At 41.6% G+C, this 18,574-nt stretch overlaps 1 non-coding gene across 1 annotated transcript; it reads right to left on the bottom strand.

The window, feature by feature from the left end:
* Positions 1 to 4,202: 4,202 nt before the first annotated feature.
* On the bottom strand, positions 4,203 to 4,276 carry trnat-agu (transfer RNA threonine (anticodon AGU)). The gene has a single exon. It is a non-coding gene; the product is annotated as a tRNA-Thr (tRNA).
* Between the last annotated feature and the right edge of the window lie 14,298 nt (positions 4,277 to 18,574).

The following is an 18,574-nucleotide window of genomic DNA, read 5'->3' as shown; positions in this document are numbered from 1 at the left end:
CCACAGTTCTGTCTTCAATGCGATGAACAACAGAGAGAGAAAAAAATTCCTCATATCAAATCTGAACATACTGGAGTCTCCGCAGGAGGTGGAATTAAGTGACTGCATTTTGTTTTTGCAGATAGAGAACACTTGAACCCTTTCTCACTGTGACAATGTGCCATTGGGTATCAAAGATATAGGATTTGTAGGTGCAAAGCCTGAAACAGCATTTTCCACGTATAATACATGATTTGTCTCCCTCCAGTGTGATAGTGCAGTTGTGTCAGTAAATGGGATAACTGAGTGAATCACGTTAGGACAGTGGACAGTCCTTGTGTGGTAATATATAGTTACAGAAAGCAGGATGAGGGACTGAGGTTTTCTGGAGCCGTTTCACATCGCAACTGAGACGGTATTGGAGATTTTGACAGGCTAAAATGAGACAAATCCCCAGCTCGGGATGGAGTTGTGTCTCACGTTGCTTTGTGAGAAAAGAGAGAAAATTACACATGTTGTGACCAATGTTTTACATTGCTTTGTGGAAAACTGGGAGTAGTTCGAGGACCGCAGAACAACTAATATATTTCCAGTTTTCGATAAGGTTGGTAGAGATAATGCAGCGAATTACAGAGCCGTGAGTCGAGCATCACTCGTAGGGAAACTTGTGGAGAAACCTCTTAAGGAGAAAATTAACTTCAACTTTTCCAGACAAAGTTTGACCAGCGAGAGTCAGCATGGTTTTGTCAGAGGAGGTCATGCATGACAGATCAGATTAAATATATTTTAGGGAGTGATCAAAGATGGAAACGAGGTTGGTAAGTTGATTTTGTTTATGAGGATGTTTGAAAGACTTTGACAAGATCCCACACCGGAGACTGGTGACAGCGTTAAAATAAAAGGGATTTAGTGTCACGTGGTAAGTTCGATTCAAACTTATTTGGGTTTCTGGAGACAAAGTATGGTGCTGTTTCTGTGACGTGGAGCTGGTATTCAGTGGTCTACCACAAGGATCAATGTTTTGTCCCTTAATGTTGTGATTGCACATAAAGAATGTGGAAATAATGTCGGGGAGATAATAAGAAAATTTGAGGAGGGTATGAAGATTGGCAAAGTGGTTAACAGTGAGGAAGACCGTCTTAGGTTCCTGGTTTTTGGACGTGGATTTGTCAAATGGGCAGATATTGGGAGCTGAAAATAACAATAAAAACATCAAGCGATGCATTTTGTAAGTAACACGTCATGGGAGTACTCAAAGAAAGTGAGAGCAGTGGGACACCCAATGGAACAGAGTGACCTTGCATGTGGCTCCACAGAGTCGTGAAGGCAGCCGAATATAGTAAAGAAGACAAGCACGACATTATAAGTCACAACAAATACTATGACAGCAGGAAAATTGGTGTCACATGTCGAAAAGTTCGTGAAGAAAGCATTTGGCAAACTTGTCTTCATTAGTATGAACATCGATTATTGGAGTTCACATGTCATATTGTGGCAGTACAGAATATTAATGAGGCCACACTTAGAAGACTGCTGACAATTCCAATCACCTTCAACAGGAAAGGTGTTGTAAAACTTGAAAGTGTGCAGAGAATATGTACAAGGATGTTGCAGTGTCGATACAGCTTGAGTTTTAAAGAGAGTGTTTGAGCAGGGGCTTTTCCCAGTAGTGTTCCAGGCTGGTGTGTAACCTTCTAGACGTTTATAAAATCATGATGAGGGGTGGATAGGTGACTGGCCCAGGTCTTCCTTTAACCCAGGATGGTGGAGTTCAAACCGAGAGGGCTCACGTTTAACGTGTTTCACACGCAAACACTAAACAAAGGACAAAGAGTGATAAAGCAATATTTGTATTTTCCAACAGGCTTCATTTCAGCTTAATCTTCGATTTAAAACAATGCGCATCTTCTTGGTGAAAGTAGTTTGGAAGTTAAACCGTGAATCGAACGTTAAAGGTATTAAAATTGTATGATGTCGTGATGAGGAACCTTATGCGTAAAGTATTGACCCATGAAGAATGAAGTACAGAATGAGATGTCTGTCAGTAACATTCAATAATGAACCTTTAATTTAAATGAGATGTTGCAAGACTCTGAAATGCAGAGGGGTCTCGCTGTCCTGCTTTATGAATCAAATTGACATGGTCTGCAAGGGTAGAAACTGATGAGCAACACAAAAAGCTTTTTTTCATTTGTTCAGCAATGGCTGGTTCAACATTTATTTCCCCATTCCTATCACCACTTGAGACAGTGAACGCCTGATCAAAAAACTGCACTTCATAATTTTTTTTGGAGAAACTACATGTAGCAGTTTTTAAACTGCTGCTTTCTCATTTCCTGCTCCCAATTTAATGTACAACTATTCAGAGAATGCAAAGTTTCTCCAGCAATTATTGCCTGTGTTTCAGATTTCCAGCATCCACAGTTTATTTTTATACAGTAATCTGGATGATCTGATTCATATGAGCAATAGAATGTTTAAAGCTGTCAATCAGGAGACAGAAGAATCAAACTGAGTGGCGGTAAGTTCATCATTAATTTTCCGAAGCAGATGAGCTGAGGTGGGATAGAGTCAAAAAGTGTGGTGCACGTCAAGCAGCATCCGGGGAGCAGGAAACTCGTTCTTTCACGTATCCACTATTCATCACGAATGCTCGAAACGTTGACTCCCCTGCTCCTCAGATGTTGAATGACAGGCTGTGCTTTCCCAGTGATACACTTATTGACTTTGGTCTCCAGCATCTTAAGATATCAATTTCTGCTGAGGTGCGGTACAGTCAGGTACTGTTCCTGAGATGTAATAAGCTGGTTGTAATGATAGAGTGGATATCTGGTTGGAAACTTATCTGGAGTTGGAAACTTATTATTCTCCCGCTCCCATTCTGCCAAATAGATGGAGCCTGTTATTACAGCCAGTCAATTTGACAATTGTGCATTTGGCAGGTCACGGAAACGTGATTTCCCATATATTGTCGAGACTCGAAAAGGATATGGATACGTTCGGTCTTGAGTCTTCTAGGTCCTGAATTTAAAAGTGGTTTTGCAAGTTTGCAGCTGTATAGTCAGTGTAGTGTATGTTTGACCTTTAGAATGTTAAAGAGTTTTTTTTGAGGGGTTTTAAAAATGAAGCCATCAACAGACGACTGAGATTCATTTTTCTTTGATGATGTAGATCTGAACGAAAAAAAAACGTGAATTGTTGGAGAAACCCATCTGGCCTGGTAACATCTGTCGAGAGAAACCGAGTTAAAGTTTCAGATCGACAGAACACGTCAGTTATACACTTCCTTACTGTAATGCTCGGAAAATAATCAGTCTTATCTGTCGACTCAGGATATTTATCAAAAAAACTCAATGGCTGACAGATGTCACCTTTAAAAATATTAAAGGACTTTATTGGCTGTAATGCTGCCTCCGTTGCTCTCAGCTGGTAAAAGGCTGAGCTTAAATGATTGCCTTTTCTCGTTTCCTTCCTGTCAGTTTGCAGCAATGTCTAATGGAGAATTGTGTCTTTCAGTATCTAACTCAGCACGTGTCTCCATTTGTCTCTCTTTGTCTCTGTGTATCCACCTCACCCTCTTTCTTTTTCACATTCTCCAACACTCGTTCTGTCCATACAGCTTATTACCTACTTATGCTCGATAAAAAGTCTGACATTTCGATACAGTTTGAGTGTGCAGCTGATGAGAAGATTTTTGCTCATTGACTGGAGTGTGTAGATCTGTCCTCACATTCTCTGGTTAATGTGTCTGTCAATTCGATCTCAGGTCAGGCGACTTTTCTTCCTCAATCATTTGTGACTGTTTCGAATTCAAAGTAGAATTCTGAATCCACCATAAAAAAAACGCAAGTATACTACAACTAAAGAATCACAACGATGTATATACTGTTGGTTTAAATGAAGATCGTTGACATCAGAGAATGAGAGTGATCAGCTGGTGGTGTCTCAGTCATTACCAGAAAGTTCTCTGGCAAATCCGCAACAACTCCTGTGTAATCTCGTTATTCCTACCAAACTGGGAATGAAGGACGGGGAAAAAGAGGAAAAAAAGCTTGTTGAATAACGGAAAGAAACCACAGACTTAATTGATTGTTCGGAAATAAAAAAATCAATCACTGTTGAAACTTAACCTGGATCTCCAAATGCCCAAGTCGACGCTGACTTGGTTAACACGGCGTTTGTAAAGAGTTGAAACACCAAGCTCAAAGACGTATGCAACAAGCAGGCACCGCTAGGAATTGAACCCAGGATCGCCTGTTTACTAGACAGGCGCTTTAACCAACTAAGCCACGGCGCCACACGTCTGGTCCATTCGCACACCCATACGTGAAGTTGGTTAACCACTTCTTCACAGGACTTGGAAATGTGTTTTCGGAATAATGTTGTTCACAGAGAATTGCAATCAGTCCTCGAATTTAAAAATTCAGACAGTTTACATTTGAACATTCTACACTGAAAAGGCATAGAAAACGATAATCTCCCCTTGCGTTAATTTCAAACTGATACCTTCACCTGTTTAAACTGACAGGAGAAAGAGGATGTGTTCATCCTCTCCGTGCCCATGAACCACGTTAACACACACAGAGGAGACCTCAACAAGAGGAACAAGGTCATTGTGGAGATTTGACGAGGTGTAATGTGTTATTAATTGTAAACATTGGGCAGTAAAAGTTGACCGATTGGCACTGATATTGAGTCTTGCACCACCAGTTCCACTCTCACTTCCTGCCTCATGCCTCCCAGACATCTTTGCCAATCACTTGATTTCACTGTCCTGCTCCACTTCTCAACTTATTTGATAACTAAGCCCATCTGTCTGTATCATGGCAATGTTTGATCGCAGAAGTGTAGACGTAGGTTTTAAACTGTATCTGACCAGTTATTATGCATTTACCTCTGCGGTTCTTTAGACACCGTGGATTTTGAATTTTCTAAATATGCAACCCCATGTGAAAATGGCTGGACATTTGGTAAATTCTGTGTTAAACGACTTATCGTCCTGGATATGTTTCTGAGGGACTATTGGGCAGTGGTTCAATGAATATCAGACATCATACTGAGAATGGACTTTCTATTTGGCTTGTGCATCTGTAGGAGGATCTTTCAGTGTGTAACTTTCTCCGTGCTGGTCTTGGAAAGTTTGATGGGGTCTGTCCAGTGCAGTCTTGTAGCATCGGTGAAGAGAAAGCAGAATTAAGGTTCTGGAGGAGGGTCAGTGGACTCAAAATATTAACTCTAAGTTTTGCCCACACATCCTGCCAGATATGCTAAAGTTTTCCAGCAATCTCTACTTTTGTTTCGGAGTTCCTGCATCTGCAGTTCTTTCCCTTTTTTTTATCAATATTTAAATTTACTTCCAGTTCGAAATAGTAGAGGAGGCAGGATATTATATCTAATTCCTTGATGTCTCTAACATGGGGGCAACATGAAGGTTTTGTTTCCTTCCCTTTAAAGGAATACAGTGAGAGCTCCCCTCTGTATGCCCTGTGCTATACCTGTACTGGGAATGTGTGCTGGAGACAGTTTATGGTGTGATATAATGAGTATCTAACTTCATGTTGGACATGACCTGGGAAGTTGAAAGGGGTATTGCAGAGGGAGCTTTATGCTGTGTCTGAACACATGGAATACATGTTCTGGGGTGTTTGATAGTCTCAATAATACGGAAAATTATTTTATCTTTAGTTTTGGATTCGATTCCCTAAAGAATGAAAACAGTGCTTTCGGCCCAACAAGTCCGCACCGACCCTCTGAAGAGCAACTCAACCAGACCCATTTCCCTCTGACTAATGCACCTAACACTGTGGGAAATTTAGCATGACCAATTCACCTGATCTGTACACCTTTGGATGATGGGAGCACCCAGTGGAAACGCGCACAGATTCGGGGAGAATGTGCAAAATCCACACCGACAGTCGGCCGAAGCAGGAATCGAACCCGAGTCCCTGATGCGGTGAGGCAATAGCGCTCCCCACCTGAGCCACAGAAAAAGTAATTTGCAAAAGAAATGGAGTCACTCTAGATATAATCGTGTGCTATCCCTGACCTGTCAGTGCTTGATAGACAAAAGTGTAGTTTAAATTTCAATTTGTGTCTTACCCTTTCGCTACCTGTCTGGAGACTGTTTCATATCGGCAATGCAAAGTGAGATTTATTCCATATTCAACCCATGGTATAACTGCCGTTCAGTGTTTGGTGAGTACATTGCAATAGCGAGTTTTAATCTGTCTGATGTTGGAATTAACATGGACTGGGAATCCATGATGTAGGACAGTTTTGATAGTGCTTTAATTAGTATCTTATCCCGTGGTGCACCTGTCCTGGTAGTGTTTGATGCAGACAGTGTCTGTCTGAAATACTCAGCAACTAACCCCATGCGGAATGTGGCCTGGAAAATCAAAATTACTGGTGTAGTGACATCTTCCCTCTCTATCTAACCCCATGCTGTCCCTGTCCTTCTCTGTTTGATGGGAACAGTGCGGAGAATTATGTAATTCATATCTAACCCCATGCTCAATTTGATCTGGAAATTTTGGACATGGATCACAGAAAATTATAGCACAGAAGAAGCCCTTCGGCCTACGATGTTGTCCCGAGGAATATTGCGAATCATAAATAAAATAATCTACCTAACGCACCCCTCAATTCACTGCTGTCCATGTACATGTCCAGTAGTCCGTTAAATATCCCTAATGACTATGCTTCCACTACGACCGCTGGCAATGCATTCCATGCATTCAGAACCCACTGTAAAATAAACCTACCTGTGATGTCTCCTCTATACATTCCCCCTAATATTCTTCATCACTCTAATACACTGAACTTCAGTAGCAGCAATGTTCACTGTCTACAAGGCGCTCTACAGAAGTTTTTTTTCAAGTCTCCTTCCCTGGTACCTTGTAAAATCATGGCAATCTAGAAGGACCAGGGAAGCAGATGCATGGGAATACCAGTATTTGCACGTTCTTTTGCAGACCATTCATCGTCGTTATTTGGAAATATGTCTCCGTTTGTTCGGTATCATTGTTTCAAGATCCTCTCGTTGTAAAAGGTCCTATAGAAAATGAAAAACAACACTTCATGAAGACAACTCGCCAACACGTTCACAATGGAAACGCCGAAATGGGCAAGGAATACTTGTCCATTTGGCGATTCCGAAACGACATGAATGAATTAAGTTTAAAAATATATTCAAACATGACCACTGCTGGATGCTGAGTTTGGTTTTTTTGAGTGTAGTCTGGTGACGTTCAGGTAAGACTGTATTTGTGATGCTCAGCTGGAGGGATATTACATTTGAAACTATTTATCCATCTTTCAGAAGCATGGCCTCATAATATTATCTCCGTGGACACTGATATTCACGTGCCTCACGATTCACTTTCGAGATAGACGCAATAAAAATGCTTTAGTATCTAGACTGTCCAGCATTTAGACACTGTTACTTCATTGTCATGAAAAGGAATGCATATTAATATTAGCATGCAATACGAAGAGAATTAATTGCCCATTTTTAGTGCCAGTGCACTTAATAATTTGATCTTGGTTGCTTTATCAGGAACATTGTTTCAAATAATTATCTTGTGATTTGTGCACTGTATTCATCATATTCCAGTGATGAAATTGAACAAAATTAATGGGTGGATTTTCCTATTTGAGCAATAAAATAGTGGCTATTATCAAATGATTTATGACGTCCAGGAATGGAACTTTGTTTCTAATAGTCAGAGCAATGGTGAGACTATTTCCAATGAAGTTTCTGTCTCGAGACACACACAAGGAGGATGGGCTGGGATTATAGAACATAGAACATTACAGCGCAGTACCGGCCCTTCCGCCCTCGATGTTCCACCGACCTGTCATACCAATCTGAATCCCATCTAACCTACAGTATTTCATGTTCGGCCATCTGCTTGTTCATTGACGACTAAAACGCACTTCAAGTTATCAAATCTCCTACCGCTGCAGGCGAAGTTTGTCATCAAAGTAGATTCCCTTTACTCTTGGCAATGACCTTATGGAGCAGACCAACACTGAAAATGTTTCATGTGGGATTAATTGTTCGACGCCAAGTGCTGTCGGAGTCAATCACCTTTGTAAAGCCTTCATTCAGGAATGATTTCAACTGTAGAATTTCAAAACCTGCATTACACACCAGAAGTCATCATCAGAGACAATCTTGCGCGGCTTTTTTGTCGGCAGGTCATTTGTATGAATTTTAAATTGTGTTTGGACTCGCACTGCGCCCTCTGCTGATCCATTGACCAGTCTACATATACATTGCATTGTTCCTCAGGGACATTTCGAACTGGTATTGTTGCAAACAATTGGGTGAATAATTGTCCAGGTTAGGCTTAGAAGCTCCCTGGACAGATTATAGACGTGGTCAGTATTTTGGAGGTAGTGGAGAAACTCAAAGGCATTGTGTTTATATTTAAGATTTTCTGAAGCCATTTTGTCAGGTTTGATGACTGCAAGATGTTGCGTTCACTGATCTGAATATAAAATCAGATGTTTACGACAGTCACTAAATTGTGCAAAAAGTAGATGGTACTCTGGTAATTTAAATATTGTTCATTTCAATTATCCTCGAACGACAACAATGACGATGGTTTATTTTTACGTGCCGAAGAAGAACAGTGATGTTGACTCTTCATTGTAGAACATATAAAATTGGGCTGAAATAGATTTCTCACAGAGTAGTCAAGCAAAAGTTGGACATTTACTGTAACGTAGTATTCTGTCAGCATGATTGTGTCCCAACAGCATCATTATCATCACAGAGTGTTACAGGTCTACAGCATGGAAATAAACCCAACAGATAACATGTCCATTTATCACAATTAAACTAGATCTCCATGCTTGCGTTTATTTTCCATACTATTCCTTAAGTGGTCGACTCACGGACGTGACTGAATGATTTATAAATGACAACATTGTCCACGTTTCCACCAGTCCCTCTGGCAACCTCTTACATAATCTCCACACTGTCTGTGAGAAAAATAATGCCGCTTTGAACTCGTTTGTCTACTTCCCTGTCACTTGAAACGTACGCTGTCTAGGTTATGATTCCCCTACCACAGAGAAAAACCATTTTCCATCTAAATTATATTTGCTTGTCATGATTTTATAGATATCTAAAACGTCGCCACTTAGTCTTATGTGCTCCAGGGGAAAAAAATCCAGCCTATGCAAACTCTTCTGAAAACAGAAAACTTTCAATCCAGGTGGAAGCTTCTTGCACATTTAATGAATTAGTTCCAGTGTAATCATATCATTTCTATACTGGATTGCACACAGAATTCGAAATTTGTAGTCCTTTATATCTGCCAAAAACAACTCTTAAACTCAATGCTATGCCCCATGAAATATAGCATACCGGAAGACTTTTCACGAGTCTGTCTACATGTGGTTCCACTTTCAAAGAAATATGTCGCTGCAACCCGAGGTCCTTTTCTTCCGTAACACTGCCCAATGCCTTACCATTTACAGTATTCATACCACTCTGATTTAACCTTCCAGACTGCAGCACCTTGCATATACCTAAACTAATCTTCATCTGCAATTCTTCAACACGCGAGTCAAGGTGAGCAAGATTTCCCTGCAATCCCATATAAACTTTTTTTTACTGTTCGTTATGACACCTCTCTTGGTATTATACGCAAACTAACTAATTATAGCTCCTGAAATCTCATTCAAATCATTTATATAAATGACGAACAGCATTGGACGCAGCAATAATCCCATGGCACGCCACTTGTCATGGGTCTCCTGTCTGAAAAACACCCCTCGACGAACAAGCTCTGTCTTCTCACGTCAAGCCAATTTTGAATTCACTGGGCGATTTGTCCCTGGATCCAACGAGATGTAATCTACGCAGCAATCCACCAATTTGTACCATGTCAAAATCCTTGCTAGAGTCCGCATACACAGTTCCCTCATCGACGTTGTTGGTCACCCCTTCAAAAACCTCAACCAAATTCGTGTGACATAATTTCTCACCGACGAGTCAATGCGTACAATTTCCATATGAGTCCTTGTCTCTTCAAATGCACGCAGCTCCTGTTTCTCAGAATGCACTCGAACAAGTTACCCAACATAAATGTTACACTCACCAGTTCTGTAGCTCCTAGTCAATTTCCTGCAGCCTTTCTTAAATAATGGCACAACATTAGCCAATGACCAGTCTTCAGGCACTTCAGCAGTTGCTGTCGATGATGCAGCTGTATCTCTGATAGACCTTGTTCCACTGAAAAGACGGAACCAGGCAGAGGTGGCAGCTCCTTGGTATATAGTTATGTCGTGATCAGTATTGGTGCCAGATCCCAAGCTGTCTAAGTCATTCGGTTAAAATGGGCAGGATACCTGCCACTAAATCCTCTGTACCATAGCACCAAATTCAATATTTCATTTTAATGAAGTATGGGGTGTGGAAAGGCCCGAGAATGTACTCTTGTTGGTTGGCTTCATCACCAAGACAGGCTCCACAACATCAATGAGATCGATCAATTGACGTCGAAGTTTCCATGAGGCTCAGTCAAACATTAGCAGCAGCAGAATCATACTTTGCAAAATCTGCAATCTCACTCTCCCGTGTATCTCCCAACATAGTTGTTAGTAACTCAGAGACTTATCCTGTTCAATGGACAGTACAGAAGGACATGCCCAGGAGTAGCACAAGCCAGAGTTAGATTATGTGTTGACAGGAACATTTCATAGCCATATGGGATACGTTGTAAGTGATGGATAAATCCATCCCTCAATCAATTGGTCAGATCAATCCCTACGATCCTGCCTCATTTAGTTGGACATTTTGCTGGACAATGAAACAGTGCCATTTGAGGAGGAGGCTGCTCCCCAACAAATGAATCCTCAGTTATGTGAGATCCATGCACATCATGGTTTATCAAATAAAGATGGAACATTTGTAACAATCCTCATCTAGAAGTGCCAATGTATTTCAACCGCTTCAAGTTGTACACAGCTTCACAATGGCTAATGTTCAGTCAATTTAATTAACTCTGCACGATATAAGTGAAAAACCGGAGGTGTTAGAAGGAGCGTATGCTGTCGACTCTGACAACGTTGATCTGCAGAAATAGTCCAAAGTCGCATGACACCTGTTTATAGTAACTAGGTGGCCAAACAAATAAGCAGTGCTCCGAATGCGTGTAATTTAATCTAAATCGAGTGCACGATAATCTGGTTTCGATGACTTCTGATCTTTCCACTCTTGTCCAACATCTCCGCATTCAGGAATTGTGGAACTCCTCGCCAAGCTATTCAAGTACACCAAGAATAATGACATCTACCAACAATGTGGTTAATTGTCTATGTATTTCCTGAAGTCAGAAAGCAGGATAATTTCATTGCAGACAGTCATTGTCTGGTGTGTGTCGTCTCTACTATGTGAAAGCTAAGGAAGCTGTCAACGATATTATGATCAATCAGCAACAACCTGTTCAGCAACGTTTAGCCAGTCTTCCGTCAGGATTAATGAGCTCCACACCTCAGTACAAGATTTGGTCAAAAGTGTGGAACTCGACGAGAGTAATTCCTGCATTGAGAATGATTACTCTTACTATTACGGCACCATTTGACAGAGTGTGACAATCGGACCCGAGCAAGATTATAGTTTATCAAACTCTGAGGGAAACTCTCTGCTGGTTGGACTAATCAAATGTGAAAAAAAGGTAATTGCTAGTGCCAGTAATTCAAAGTCCACAACATCTCTCCAGGCATTCCTCAAAAGCGAGAGAGAGAGAGAGAGAGAGTGAGAGAGAGAGAGAGAGTCCGCAGCTGAACGAACTTCAGATTCTTCAATGATCTTCCCTCCATTCTAAGTTCGGATTTGTTCACTAATTTTATCCTTCCGCAGATCCTGAAATACTCAATTTTCCTTTGCAGCAGGATATGGAAAATATTCAGTCGGACAAGTGTCAAGTATAATTCGCACACTACAAATACAGACAAGTGCAATAATAGAGAATTAGACCATCCATCGTAGATGTTCATAAAATAACCATCATGGAGTTCCTAAAGAAAATGTTTAAGAGCATCCCGGTGCTAACATTGCCCATACATTGGTCCCTTGTCCGCCCACCATTAAGAGTCAGTAGTAGCAGATCATAACTTGTACAAGTTGAACGAGATGAGAGGAACGTGTTTGACTGTTGTTGGTTTGGGGAGATTTAACAGGATGTTGCCTGGGCTGAAGAGTAACAGTTATGAAAACAGACTTGAGAGATTGGGTACGCTTTCCTCAAGGCAGAGGAAACGGAGACGGGAACATGAAAGAGATGTATAAAATTCTGAGTTTTTAGACGTATAGATTGGAAGAAATCTTTCCTCTTGATCGAGTAATCAGTGACATGAAGCATAAATCTCACATCGGGGCACAAGCCATCGAGAATCTTGGAGGAAAAACCTTGTAATGATGTTGGTTGTGGGAATATGTAACTTACTGACTGTAAAGCTGACTGGACAATTTTTGTCTTATTGTCTGAGACGGACTTGACATGGTGAAGTTCATTTTCTTTCTAAGTTATACATTGCTGTCACTCAATGTCTGCCAGTTAGCTGCGTCCTCTGTGCGTCCAGCATATGAGAAGCTGTCGTCTTCTGTGCCTCTAGCATCGGAAAAGCTGGTGTTGAATGTTCTATTGGCAGGTTGGTTGATTTGTTACATAGAGTGAAGCCAAATAGCGCATGCATTCATTTCTCGTAATAGCTGTTTTTGTTATGACGTCATTGCAACACTGTCCTCAGTGAGCTTTCAGCTCTCACTGCCTGTTCACTTGAAAATGTAGAGTTACGGGGGCAGGCACAGGAGAGGAAACACGTCCCAACCAGTGACATTAGCATCCAGACCAGTAAATTTATTCAATTTGACAATGCAAAAGTTCGAGAAGTGCGGCAAAGCATATTTTCATGTGGATGCACACGAAAGGAGATAGAAATTATGATTGTATCGAACCGTCCCGAGTAACACTGATACAGAGAAAGTCACAGCCATGCACAAAAACACAGAATGAGAAAGAGAGAGAGAGAGAGAAAGTGACAGGGTGGAGAGAGGAGGTAGACGTCGAGAAATGATGGAATTCCCAACGGAAAGACACAGGAAGTCGGAAGGACAGATCGAGAAGGACCAGGCTCCATTGAGTTAAAAAGGAGATTGCAGTAAATGGGAGACAGAGAATTGGAAGGCGACAATTTAGAAGCAAATTATTTAAGGCAAAGTGAAACAAGGAGCAAAATTCGTTCAGCCAAATTCTCTTGAGGTTGTCATACGGTAAAAGGAAGCCATTGCGTCCACCATTCGCCCATCGTGCTGGTTGCAGTGGGGCCGGCGGTTTTTGAGACCCTTGCTCTCTCAAAGAAAGTTTTTTTATTTATATAAACAATTTGAACGAAAAAAAGCGGAAATAGCAGGTTGGCGGGCAACTCAGAAATAGCTGGCCTTTTGGACACGAAGAAGTTTACTTAGGTTATGAAGGGATCATGATCAATTCGTTTATTGCTCCGAGGAGTAGCGGATAGAGTTTAATTTAAACAATTGCGAGGTATTGCGTTTTGTAAAACAAACAGGGTAGGACATATATATTAATAGTAGGGCCCTGAGTGCTGTTGAGAAACAATGAGACGTCTGGTTCAAGTACATAAATCTTTAACATTTGTGTCAAGTATACCAGCATGATTAAGAAATTATTGAGGCAGCACTGGGCCTTGTGATGTGCCTTATTGACCATGTCTGCAATTCTGGTTGCACGACATTCGCAAGGATATTATTACATTGGATAGAATTGTGAACTGATTCACTGAGACTTTATAGAGATTTATAAAATTATGACAAAAATGAACCATATGAATAGCCGATTTCTGGAAATTCAAGATTAGATTCCAAATTTTTACGGTGTAAGGAGAGTTTTTTGGGGGCAATGTTTTTTACACAGAGAATGGTTTGCATGTCGAACGAATTACCAGAATAACTGTTGGATGTAACTAATGTTGCAGCATTTAACAGCATTTGGATAATGGCACGAACAAGCAATGTTTGGAAGGAACTAAAACAGATATTGCTGTAAAAGCATCTCTGTAAATAAATCAGAGTTCATGTTTCGCACAGAGTGATCCTTCGTCCGAGAGTGAGACAGACAGAAGGAGACGGATGAAGCGAAGAAATAAAGCGAGGGGGCATAGCTTTAAATTAAGGGGTGGAAGGTATTGGACAGATGTTAGGGGTAGGTTCTTTACTCAGTGAGTGCTGAGTTCATGGAATGCCCTGCCAGTAGCAGTGGTGGACTCTCACTCTTTATGGGCATTTAAAAGAGCATTGGATAGGCATATGGAGGATAGTGGGCTAGTGTAGGTTAGGTGGGCTTGGATCGTCGCAACATCGAGGGCCAAAGGGCCTGTACTGCGCTGTATTCTTCTCTGTTCTCCCTGCGACTCCACTTTCTTCTATGTTCTAAAGAACAATAAGACTGTTTCAATATGATACAGTAAAGATCGAACGAGATCAATCTATGCAAGGTGTGGTAAGGAAGAGAGGAACAAAAGCAAAGATATAAAAGGTTGCTTGTGAAATGACGAGAAAAAGACAGCATACAGTCAGGAAAAACAGGCAGATAGACAGAGAGAGACGCACACATAGAGATAGAGAGACAGGCAGTCAGCGAGTGTGAGATCAACGGGCACAGAGGGAGACGGGGACAGGTAGAGAGAGAAAGGCAGTGAAAGATAAACGGAGAGGGTGACATACAGAGAGAGAGACAGAAACACATAGAGAGGGACAGATAGAGATATAAACATACAAAAAGGGTGAGGGACATTCAGAGATAGATGAATTCAGAAAAAGAGACACACAGATTGATAAAACGGGACACAGACAATCAAAGACATACAGAAAGAGACAGAGATGACAGCAGATAAGAATAGCAACAAAAGTGGGACAGCGTTGGTCTGAGCTTAAGACACTGAATTTCCCTCGTGCAAGTCAGGTATCTTTGATTTCTTGTCCACGCTCAGAAATATTGTGTGTGGCAAAATATCTTCCAGAATGGGGCAAAATAGAGACTGAGGTAAATACTGTCGGGTATACAGAGCAGATGGGGCAGAATAGAGTGCAAATTCCTATCCATCATCCATTGATTCACTGAGTTGTCACCATCTCACGAAGAGGAGAACTGAAGGGGCAGTGAGAGGTTATAGAGTGAGCATTTCGTGTCGTCCAGATGTTTTAGGAAATGGTACAATTCTATGTTTATCAACGATGTCGTCCTCCATGCAACGTGGAGGCAGGAGCTAATTTCTTAATTGATCAACTTTCTCTTTGGAACAGAGACCTGGCACTTGTAACCGTTCAATGTGCTTGTGGTGTTGTGCTGGTGTGGATCGTGGAATCCGACTTCTGAAGTTCCATAGGTCAGAACAAAGCTACAGGCTTCATACAGTGGACACAATTGACTAGTAATATCGACAGAATCCCCTCCGTCACGGCAATCCACTACTCCTCAGTCTCTCCATCCTAATCCCCTTCAATCACCTCACCCCACTTCCCTCTGTCACTACATGCTACTACATTCCAGTCATTGCAGCCCGATTCCTTCAGTCACTGCATTCCACTTCCTCAGTATCTACATCCTACACCACATTGGGAATTACACCCCACTATCCCCATACTCGATATCCCACTTACATTAGTCACTGCATTCCAATCCCCATCCGTAATTGCACCCTACTGCACTGAGTCTGTACCTCAGACACTCTAAAATCCGGACATTCAATTTCAATTCATCACTACATACCACTCTCCCTCAGTCATAAATTCCCACTCCCCTGAGTCATTGCAAGCTAGTCGTTATCATGGACTAATTCACACCATCATCAGTATTGATATCAGAGGCTCCTTACTGAACCCATTCCACTCCCCTAAATTGATAAATCTCACTCCCTTTCAGTTACTGTATCCTACTGGCACTTTAATATTAGATCTCATTCCCCTCAGTTACAATATCCAACACTGCCTAAGTTAGTACAGCGCATTTCCCTCAGTCATATATCTCAGTCCCCCGCTATTAATGAATCTCACTTCCCTCAGTTCAACAACTCCCTCTTCAATGTCAGGATAGTATCGAGTGAGCCGGTTCAAGTCCAGGGACAATGCGTCGAGAGCGAACCATACCATCGAATGTCAATGCTGCTAACTTGATTCAGGAAGCAACAATTCTGCAACATTCATGTAAATTAAGTCTTTGGAAAGAAAAATGAATCATGAAAAAAAAGTTCCTTGTCCTTTGGTATGCAGATCGGGTTTAGTTGTCATGAATTCTAACTGAGATGACAATTAGGCTGGGGGAGTTTGGAAAAGGAAAAAGATTTTCCCTGACTGAACACGGTTTTCTGAAACGACTGATTGAGACGAAAAAGTTAGCAATTCACGGGTTGTTGAATCGCAAAATAGTCATAGGTGGAATTAACCTGGGAGACAAAAGATAAAGCTGAGCTCCCCTTCATTCAGAAGGACACGGGTTTATCTTTTTAAAAATGGGGAAAAGGAAGGGTTATTTTTTATTTTACCAGACAACGTGGATAGAAAACAATGTTCTGTTCATGTGGTATCAAACACAAGGTATTTCAAACAACACATTCCACAATATGTGCAAATAAGAGAGAAGTGGAAACGAGATTGGTCGCGTGATTGTGTGCTCACAAATCTCAGAAATGCAAAACTTCTGAATGGATGGCAATGTCCATTTCACTTCTCTGATTGGCATGCACTGGGTTACACGGTAAATCGGATGGGGCTGGGGTGGTGATTCTGAAACAAAGTTACCAGTAATCGATCAGTAAAAATATGTTATAGAAGTATTAAACTATCAGTTACCACTGGGTCAGTCAGGATAGAATGGATGCATCGAGATTCATTGGCTGATCAAATTGACGTTTTAATATAAATTCCATGTTTTTCTGTATTAATATGTGAGATGTGGGCGTCGCTGGCTGGCCAGAATTGATGGATCATCCCTATTGGCCCTTGACAAAGTGGTGTTGAACTACCTCCTTGAATCGCTGCAGTCCACTTGCTGTGGTCTGACCGACAACGCTGGTACAGAGGGACTTAAAATATTTCGACCCAACGCCTGTGAAGGAACGGCTGAATATTTCCAAGTCAATGCGGTGAGTGCCTTGGAGGGGAACATTAAGGTTATGGTGCTCCCAAGTACTTGCTGCCTTTGTCCTTCTAAGTGGAAGCGGTCGTGTGTTTAAAATCTGCTCTCGAAGAATCTTTGATGAATTTCTGGAGAGCATGTAGTAGATATAATACACTGCTGCTATTGAGCGTCGGTCATGAAGTGATTGAATGTTTCTAGATGTCCTGCCAATCAAGCGGTTTGCTTTTACCTGGATGGTGTCAAGTCTCTTGAGTGTTCTTGCAGCTGCACCCATTCAGGCAAGTCTAGAGTATTCACCACCCTCCTGACTTGTGCTTAGAAGGTGGTGACGAGATTTTGGAGTGTCAGGACGTGAGATAATGGTTGCAGTGTCCTTCGTCTCTGACCTGTTCCTGTTGTCATTGTGTTTATGTGGTGAGTTCAGTTGAGTGTCTGTTAAGTACTTTGACAGTGGGGATTGAGTCTTGGTAACACCGTTGAATGTCAAGGGGCAGCGGTAAGAGAATCTCTTATTGGTGATAGTCATTGTCTGGCATTTGTATGGCACAAATGTTAATTTCCACTTCGCTACCCGAGTCTAAACATTGTCCTGACCTTGTTGCAGTTAAGCGCAGACCGGTTTAATGCCTGATGAGTAGCCAATGATGTTGAAAACTGCAATTATTGGCGAACATCCCCTCTTCTGAAATTATGACAGAGGGAAGGTCATTTATGAAGCAGCTGAGGATTGTTGAGCGTCAGACGCCACCCTGAGGGACTCCTGCACAGATCTCCTGACAATGGGATGATTGCCCCTCTACAGCCACTACCATCTTCATTTGTGCCAGGTATAACTCAAACCCCCGATCCCCATTGACACCGGTTTTGCCAGGGCCACTTAATGCACAGTCAGTCAAAAGCGGCCTTGATGTCATAGGCTGTAAATCTCACCTCACATCTGGAATTCAGCTCTTTTGTCCATGTTTGAATTAACGCTGTACTGAAATCAGGAGCTGAGTGAATTTGCGAAACACAAACTAGGCATCACTGAGCAGGTTATTGCTGAACAGATGCTGCTTGATAACACTGTTGATGAACCCTTCCATTTCTGTACTGATGATCCTGACATCCATGTTTCCTATGACCCCGCCTACTGGTTGCCCACTAATCGCATTTGAAAGCATGTCCTTTCAAATGAACCTGTTTCACTCTAACCTGGCATTTTTTTTTAACTTTGACACTGAAAGAGACGCCTACTATAAGACTCTTACAGACTCAGGCACGAATCCACATACTGTCATTAGAGAACTGGCACTAACTGAAAAAGGCACACGTATACAGCCACTGACAAGAATTGTTTTTCTGACACTGATGTGAAAACAGGCATTGTCATCAAAAGACTGCTTGGCACTGACAGAGACGCTGATACTGATGCGGACACT

The sequence above is a fragment of the Chiloscyllium punctatum genome, chromosome 35 (genome assembly GCF_047496795.1).
Source record: "Chiloscyllium punctatum isolate Juve2018m chromosome 35, sChiPun1.3, whole genome shotgun sequence".
NCBI classification, from domain to species: Eukaryota; Metazoa; Chordata; class Chondrichthyes; order Orectolobiformes; family Hemiscylliidae; genus Chiloscyllium; species Chiloscyllium punctatum.
This window is presented reverse-complemented; position numbering and strand designations above follow the sequence as displayed.